Source organism: Corvus brachyrhynchos, unplaced genomic scaffold, assembly GCF_000691975.1.
Source record: "Corvus brachyrhynchos isolate BGI_N302 unplaced genomic scaffold, ASM69197v1 scaffold279, whole genome shotgun sequence".
NCBI classification, from domain to species: domain Eukaryota; kingdom Metazoa; phylum Chordata; class Aves; order Passeriformes; family Corvidae; genus Corvus; species Corvus brachyrhynchos.
Genome location: NW_008246060.1, coordinates 1,344,957 through 1,353,127, shown reverse-complemented (window position 1 = coordinate 1,353,127; position 8,171 = coordinate 1,344,957). Strand labels below are relative to the sequence as shown.

Sequence of the window (8,171 nt, the reverse complement as noted above, 5' to 3'; positions counted from 1 at the left end):
ACCCGGGCTCGGCGGAGCTCCGAAAGGGACGTTGGTATGGGAGTCACCGCGTGGTTCGGTTCCCGCCGTTGGGAGGAGCGAGGAGTTGATAGCAAAAATGAGTCGTAGGAGAGGCCCAAGAAGTGAGGAGCGCCGGAGTGATGTTTTCGTACTCGTGGTGTGCTCGGGGAAGCGCAGGGTTGGGCACGGAGCTCGGGTGTTCCCTCCGGTGGTGACTGCAGCTGTACGCGTTCTTGGCATGGGAACACATGTGAGCGCAAAATACAGAGCCGTCGTTGTGTTACGTCACGGTTTTTAAACTGAGAATAAAAAAACGTGTGTCCTGGGGCAAATAGCTCCCTGAGAAGAGGTCTTCTTATGGCGTGTTTCGCCTGCCTTGCAGAGTTCTTCAGACACTTGGGCGCGTGTTGCTGTTCCTTACCCAGATCTACGGAGATCTGCAGAAGCCTCTGCTTGATCTCTGAGGGCACGAAAAGAATGAGATCAGTGAGTGGGAAGGAACTGGATCCGCCAGGGAGAAGCAGGAACAAACTGTTCTTCATACTCCAATTACGCGTCATTAACTTGTGAGAGCACGGAGTCGTTCCCCGCGGGTGATCGCTGGTGCTGCTGCAGCGGGAGGCAGCGGTGTGAACTCCAGCCCTCCATGGCCTTCCTGCTCCAGGGAACGGCGTGGCTCTGGGGCTTTGCTCTGTCCCTCCCGCACAAAGGAATGCAGTTTTCTGAATCCTCTAGTCTGGCTACAAGCTTTTCTCCGTGTCAGAGCATACCCAAGGTGGGCACGGCAAAACGCTTTTTTTTCACTGAACACGTGTCTCTAGTGGAACCACTAAAAGAAAAGTTTACATGCCAGACGCATTTTTTAACTTTTTTTTTTTCCCCCTGGTATTTCGCTTGGTACTGGGAGGAAAATCCACTGGAATTTATGTAATTGGACCCGGTTGGGAATCCAAATGAGATTTCCTTATTTAGCAGGCTCTTTATAGTAGGATCCACCTTTATGTAGGTCAGGAAGTGAAAAAAGGCCAGGACCAGGCATACTTCACAGCAAGTGATTTTGCAAACTGTGGGTAAGGAAAGTTCTGTGTTTGGTGTCCTTTTGCCCTTTGTTAAATGGAAATCATTTAACAACATCCCAACGGATGGGATGTCTTGGTCCAGCCATTAAACACTCCTTTGTATATGTAAATAGGTACAATTCTACAGGGCTTCTCAGGATTTGTGGTTGTAGATTTATCAGTAAAGATTCAAACCAGAAATACTAAATTCATACCTAGAGAAAATGAGATTGCTGCGTAGCTGACACAAGCTAAATGATGCAGCACTTTTCAGGGTAGCAAATACCCAGTTTTGCTATTTAAAGGAGAAATGTGAGTGATTTGCCTTTTGCCATTCTGCAACTAAGACTGGAAGGTTAGCAGGAGCTGTGGCACAGAGCAAATGGAGGAAAACATTTCAGTTATCTTCTTAACTTTCTTTTCCTTTTATTTGTGAGCTCAAAGGAGTAGTAACTGAATAACTACACTGTGAAGTGGATTTTAAATATTGGCATTCATTGTGCAATGTGTCCTCTGACCAGCATGTGGGGATATGCCCATGTACTTGAAGAGAATATTATATGCCCACTGCAATTTTATACAAGGAAAAGTCACTTGGTATAACTGCCTTAACACATGAAATAAAAAATATATAAAGATGAAACAACATCCAGTGCTGCCCAAATCTCAACTTCCCTCCGTAACAGACGCAGCTATTTTATTTAAAAGAATTATTCTAATCCTAAATTGTAATACTGTAAAATGAATAATTCAAATGTGTCTTCAAAGAAAGTGTAAGCCGTATTTTTATTCTACTTATCACCTATCTTAGCAAATTTTCTTTTCTCTGCCAGAGAAACCATATTGTACCTGTCTTAGTACCTAAGGGGATCCCCCCTTCCTGGGGCTAAAGACCCACAGGCAGTGGGGGAAAGGGAGTACATGCTCTGGTGCCACAGCACTGCTTGGGCTCCGTGCCACTCAGCACAACCCATGCTGCACCCACTGCCACTAAACCTGCCACAATGGGGTTCTGGAGCTGCAGTGCTCAAGAGAACTGGGGGTTGCTTGCACCCCAAAGTTCCCAATGTCCATTCTAGCACTTGCAAAAAACCCTCAGAGATACAAAATCCAGTGAAAACAAGAAATGTGAATCTGCTTAACTTCGGGGGTGGAATTTATTTCCTTGTAAGTGCCTTAGCACTGAGGGTTTCCTATTACCATTGCACAGTCTTCTTACTGATGGTCACAACAAGAAGGAAACTATTTTCAGTTCCCCTGCCATTATTAAAATAGCAATGCTTGGCTACTGCCTGGTGATAGCTGTCAGCATAATTGTGGTTTTTAAATTGTACCCCAGTTAATCCCCCACTGAGATAATACAAAAATGGGGAAATAATCATATATAGGGTTAACTAATATGTACTTTATGCTTAATTACTAGAAAACATCTTTCAGTTAATATACATGTTTTTGAAGGCTACAGTGTTATGGCACAAAACTTTCTCTATAGTTAATAACAGAGATGGACTCTGCTCTCTGCCTCCATTTTCTTCTGGCAACAGCCAGGACATACTTTATAAACTTTAATTCTACATTTCAAACCCCTTTGCTTTATACTTTGATGTGTCACAGACTATAGAAAATAGAAATGGGTGTCCAGAACAGCTGATAACATGAAATTAGAGATGTCAGCATTTTGCTGTGAGAAATTGCCAACCTTTGTGTGAAGCCTTTGTGTAGAATATTCTTGATTAAGACAAAGAAAAGGCTTTAGAATGCAAATAGCCTTACAAACAAGGGATGGTCAGACCCTTTTATGCCGTTTCTGTTTTACAATTCATCTTTAGATTCTTCACAGTATCCATGTAGACAACTCACACATACACAGAGTATGTGTTTTATATGCTCTGCCACTTTATAGCTGAGCATGTTGTAGTTCTCTGCCTGCCCACCCTGCTCACAAACAATTCTGGTTAGCTCAAATGCAAGTGTGCTTACCAATTATTACAACCAATTATTTATTAACTGATGGCAACATGCTGAAACAACTTGAACAGTTTTTGACCTGATTGTGAACATAAATCACTATAGAAATACTAAACTGATAACATTGCAAGTTCTGTGGTTAACTCGAGGCATCTGATAAAGGGGGCTGGGTAAGGGAAAACTGGGGAGACATACCTTCAAATTAAGATAAGCAAAACCAAAAACCTGCAACCTCCCACTCCCCTCATCCTCTCAGGCAATAAACTATAGCTGAAATAGCCAAAGGAATGCTATTCATAGGATGATGAATGCAAAAAAAATGAAAAAGCAGTGAAGGACAAGGATGAACCCTGGACACGGAGTCTATAATGAAGCAAACAAGCTGACCTTTGTGTTAGGGATGAAGCTCTTGCACTCACAAACCCTTGCGTGGATCCAGTGTCCCCAAGCCCACACAAGCTGGCACTGAGTGACTCCCCTGTGCCCTGGCATTATGGCAGAAGCCACACAAGTGCCCAAGCAACTTGCAGGTTGGGGCTGAAGATGCTGAACATTTTTGAGCATCCTACACAGAGGGTTGGGAGTGCAGCCCCTTCCCACATGTGGCACATTTTCTTCCTATTGAAGGGATGTTTCACACTATTACATGAATTTTTCTGTTATAAATAGATCAGCAGGCCAGGTGCTAACTGAGCACCAGGAAATTCCCATGTAATCTTTTGGGTTTTTTGGTTTAAGAGCTGGATGCTGAGACACCAGTTCTCATGTCATTAAACTGGGCTTTTGGTCAGGCCAAAACTGACCTTTGATTTTTAAGATGTGATCCTACAGGAATACAATAGCAATAATTGAGCAGGTTGTGCCCTGCAGAGACCAATTTGGTAACACACTGAACCTCAGCTTATAAAATAGCTCCAAGGGGTGCCACATGCTGCTGATTCTGACATGACACTGTGTCTTTGCATGGCAGCATGATGAAGCACCCTAAAATTAGCCTTCTTACTATTTCGTAAAGAGCAGGCAGAAAGGTAGCAGCCTGCACTCAGGAGAACAAAGAGGCACAGGAGAGGACCAGAACTGAGGCTCACACACAGCCTGGTCACAACACTTCATGGTGAGCACTCTTGGCTTCTTTGCAAATTTCCATGTTGGATTGTTTAGTGTAATTTCTTATCCCAAGCACAGGGTGACCTGATTGTGAAGAAAGAAAGGTGCTCGTGTAAACAGAGGTGGACAGGAGGGACCTGTTCTCTCAGGGGGCTTGGGATTCAGCAGAAGGGAAAACTAACTGTGAAAATTACATGGATGGTCTCTTTTCTTAGGGGTGTGGTGGGAGCTGGCATTTAATTCACAGAACTAGGTTTGTTGTTACTGGAATAGAACTGGGAATGGAAGAAAAAAATGGGCTGATATGAAAATCAGAAACAACATGATAAAGTCCCTTTCTATTAAGCCAGACTGATTTTTTCCTGATACTCAGTTCTATCTCTACCCCACTTATTGGGTGATAAAGTCCTTGGCTTTACAAGGAGTAAGATTTGAGAGCAAAAAACCAAATCCAACTTCCAGGCAGTAGGAAGACAGGCATGGATGTGTTTACGTATCAGAACAGAAATAGTGAAGGAAAAGATCCTAGACCAGAGTAACGCTTGCAGATGAGGAGAAAAGAGAAACTGTGAGGAAACATTTGAATATCAGAGGGCACAAGAGGCATGCCATGAAAGGGATGTGAGCACTCATTGCTAGGAGGGAAGGAGGCACAGCACACCTCTCTAGGAAGCAGAGGACCCCGCATCAGCTGGGTGTGACAGCCTGTGGCCCTGTGCCTAAACAATTGTCAGTACATGCTGTTTTCTCTGTTCCTGGGGTAGCACTCTGAGAAGAATAGCTGGGAAGAAAGTAACACTGAGGCATAAACCATGACTGGTACATTCAAACTACATAGAGCTGTTTCTGCTATTAGTTATCACTCAGAAATATGGGACTATTTTGCAACACAGATATTTTTGTTCAGTAAAGATGATTGGACAGTATTCTGCAGCTCTTCTGATTTAATTTGGGACAACATTCATGATTTCACATGTATTACTGAAGCCCAGAGAGGCATGATTCTATAAGATCTCTTCTGTGCTGTTAGCAACCAACAGATATTTGGTAGAGCATGGACTGAAGTGTGGTGTCAAAGTGGCAGTGAATCTATGACATTTGTATCAACTACAGTACAGGACATCTGTGTTCATAAAGGGGATTAAATATTTACAGTGGTCAAAGAGTCTTGGACAGATGGAAAATTAAATTTCTCTTGCACAGAATTTGTATGTGAGCAGTCAGAGCTTGGAGTCCTTAAAGGGCTGTAACTCTTAATTTCCTGTAAGTCTCAACCTTGGCACTAGAAAAATTAAAAAAAAAAAATTTGGAGACAGAAGGTAAGTGACCTGTATGAGCTGAGCAATCAAATCTTCACAACTGTATGAAAAATAGAATCACTGCTGCTATCAACACAATTCCTATATAGAGAAACCCAGTGACTCCTTATGTTCCCAGAGGTCTCCTAAGTCAGTATTTATTTAGGAAAGAAAAATTGCCACAGATTTGTAATGTTTTGTTTCTGTTTACTGACACTGGAGTGGTGCAAAGTGCTGCCAATTTTGTTGTTGACTTTTTAGTATGAGTGATTTGGACGCTCCTATTTCACTGCAGAAGACTTTGGGTCAGTGTTTTTGGGATAATGTTTCTTTGTTTATTTGGTCTACCAGTGTAGAACAAACTGCTTCCATTTAAAAGTTCAAGCTTGAAAGGGGAAGCCAAAGCAACTGTATATCTTTTGGAAGCAGAAACAGTAGAGCAGCCACTTGTGCCAAACCTCCATTGCATTTAGCTGTGTTTTTTTCTTGGATAGGAAGGAGGTAGCAGTGATTCATCACCTATGTCTGCCTGATGAAGGCTTTCTTGTCGTTAATGTCAGCAAGTCACTAGGACACCACTAAATACGATCACTGGTCCCAGTTAGAAATGATAATTTCAGGAGTACTGGATACTCCCCACTTTACACATACATATTTGCTTTCCTAGAAGAATAATACAGTTATTTTCAGCTTCTGGGCAAGGTTCTAGAGTAGCAAAATTATTCCTAAACATACACAGACCTTCAGAGAATTTCACATAGAATTTCAGAGTAGTCCTAGAGCTTGGGACCCCGAAGATTTAAGTGAGATTGTTCCTGAGACTGTCTCAGGAAAAGACATTTCAAGAGTATCCAACTGACACAGCAGCTTCTGTTCACTGCATGACCCAGTGGAGACATCCAAAGCCAGACAGATTACAGGAGAGTCAGCTTGGAACACCAATTTCAGCAGAAAACAGTTACACACAATATTTTAGCCAGTAGACTTGTCAAAAAATATTGTGCCCAAATGTGATACAACTTCTGCAAATACAAACAATTCAATACAAACACTATTAGGTGCTTATAGCTTGTAGCAAACTCAGCCAGGCAAACTGGCTCTTTAATGGACGGTATCAATATTACCAATTAAATTCCTTTGAGTATAATTTTTTTTTTTTAATGAAGGAAAGGAATGCTTATTTGTCTCATGAACAAGTTGCTTTGTAGTAAGCAGCATTAGGATTAAAAATCACTTTTCTGAGAGGCAAATTATGTGATCTTTATAATTTTCCCTGACCTCTTCTTCAAGTTTGAGCCTCTAAATAGCTCATCACCATAATAAACCTGTTTGTGTTGTCTTCTGTGTTTATAATAACCATAAGTATCAAAATAGTCTGTTCATAACTATAATAATCCCTACTCACTTTCCTGCAGAATTCTAATAGGCAAGAACTCAGAAATGTTCCATTTATAGCCATTACAAACAGTTGTAATTTCCAGTGCATTGTATCAGCAATGACCCCTTAAGAATTCAGTATTTGGGATTAAAGTGTCTGCACATTTTCAAGTCAAATTTAGGAACAATGTTATCTTTTGGCAAAGTTTTAGTTTAGGATAGTTAATAGCAACACATACAGTTTTAAAATCTTCATTTTGAAACTTCCCACACCATTAGTTTTACAGCTAATTTTGACTGGATATAGAACTATTTCCCCAAGTAACAACAAAACAGATACTGTTATTATAATGATTTTCTGATGTTTTCTAAAAAGCCCACAGCAAGTTAAAAGAAATACCATTTGATAAGTAGAATTAAATGGATTTAAAAATATAATTTAAGTATATATATTTTGAAGTGAAATTTAAAAGCTCAAGAATTATCAAATAAATTTATGTTTATAGCCATATTTCAAGAAACTTATAATTTTTGTACATTAATTTTTGAGACATTAAAAATTCAAATAGCATGCTTGACTCCACCATACTTCCTTTGGACATATACTGATCAACATAAAGAGAATAAAACTACAAGCTAGTAATATATTCCTCATCAACTATTTTCTGATGTAAAACTGTGGCTCCATCAAATCCTGCATCTCGGGATCTAGGCCAGAGAGATCTTCACATCTCTGCAAAAGATCCAAAGGTTTTCTCTTGTGCCACAGAAATAGACACTAAGTATTTCAGGATTAGGAAGCATGCAGTATATAAAGAGTTTCTTTCCTGAGTCTTCCAAACCCAGGAAACAATCCTGTTATTCCTCCTTAATACTTCCAGTAGCACAATTGAAAGGAGCCTGTGGGAGCGCACAGAAAGTCATTGTATCTGCAAGAGACTGTTCTTAGAGTGCTCATTCTTGGGAGTCAAATTATCCATTGGTTCTTGGATTTTCAACTTTATTATTATATTGACTACAGCTGGGAAAACTCGGGAAGTTCTTCCCACTGAGTTCTTCCTCTTCATGCTCCCCAGCCACTCAAAGCCATCATTTTCCCTGCTTCCCTTTCCTCTGAGTCAAACCCTGAGATAGGTCAATTATTGCTCAGTGGAAGCCAATGGCCAATTTAAACTAGCTGAGTCTTGATGGGTTTATATCACAGCTCAAAACCCCACAACTGAGTATGTCAAGTATGAAACCCCACGTTTCTATTCCTTGCATTTCACGTGAACTCTATCCAGCACTGCACGAGAGCAGCACTTCTGGCTCCCCTTCCAGCTCCAGCCCCCACTTACACTTCTCTGTAACACCTTTCAATCCT

General features: G+C 41.0%; 1 protein-coding gene across 1 annotated transcript in view; it reads left to right on the top strand.

The window, feature by feature from the left end:
* The first annotated feature begins 6 nt into the window (after positions 1 to 6).
* The window catches only part of MYPN (myopalladin), a 76,715-nt gene continuing 68,550 nt past the window's right edge, over positions 7 to 8,171 (top strand). Inside the window, exon 1 of the mRNA XM_017746457.1 lies at positions 7 to 4,140. The gene's annotated coding sequence lies outside the window, so the exon portion shown is untranslated. The remainder of the gene's footprint in view (positions 4,141 to 8,171) is intronic.